Source organism: Procambarus clarkii, chromosome 11 (assembly GCF_040958095.1).
Source record: "Procambarus clarkii isolate CNS0578487 chromosome 11, FALCON_Pclarkii_2.0, whole genome shotgun sequence".
In the NCBI taxonomy this organism is placed as follows: domain Eukaryota; kingdom Metazoa; phylum Arthropoda; class Malacostraca; order Decapoda; family Cambaridae; genus Procambarus; species Procambarus clarkii.
The window spans coordinates 41,651,905-41,652,693 of record NC_091160.1 but is presented as its reverse complement, the minus strand read 5'-3'; positions in this window follow the sequence as shown (position 1 = coordinate 41,652,693).

The window sequence follows — 789 nt, the reverse complement described above, 5'->3', positions numbered from 1 at the left end:
TATCCCAGCTCCTTGTCCTCATATCCCAGCTCCTTGTCCTCATATCCCAGCTCCTTGTCCTCATATCCCAGCTCCTTGTCCTCATATCCCAGCTCCTTGTCCTCATATCCCAGCTCCTTGTCCTCATATCCCAGCTCCTTGTCCTCATATCCCAGCTCCTTGTCCTCATATCCCAGCTCCTTGTCCTCATATCCCAGCTCCTTGTCCTCATATCCCAGCTCCTTGTCCTCATATCCCAGCTCCTTGTCCTCATATCCCAGCTCCATGTCCTCATATCCCAGCTCCTTGTCCTCATATCCCAGCTCCTGGTCTTCATATCCCAGCTCCTGGTCCTCATATCCCAGCTCCTTGTCCTCATATCCCTGCTCCTTGTTCTCATATCCCAGCTCCTTGTCCTCATATCCCAGCTCCTTGTCCTCATATCCCAGCTCCTTATCCTCATGTCCCAGCTCCTTGTCCTCATGTCCCAGCTCCTTGTCCTCATACCCCAGCTCCTTGTCCTCATACCCCAGCTCCTTGTCCTCATATCCCAGCTCCTTGTCTTCATACCCCAGCTCCTTGTCCTCTGTCTAAGGCAAGGAGTGCTAGGTAAGCCCCTCGGAAGGTAAGCACGAAGGAAAGTTCAGGTTTATTGAGAGTTCTTAAGGCACTCAAAGACTTAAGTGACTCAGAACACAAATTATTTTTGAGTCGTAATACTTGGTGGTGGTGGTAGCCTTGGGAGAGGTCCAGAACCTCTCTCCCTCACACACACACACACACACACACACACACACACACACACACACA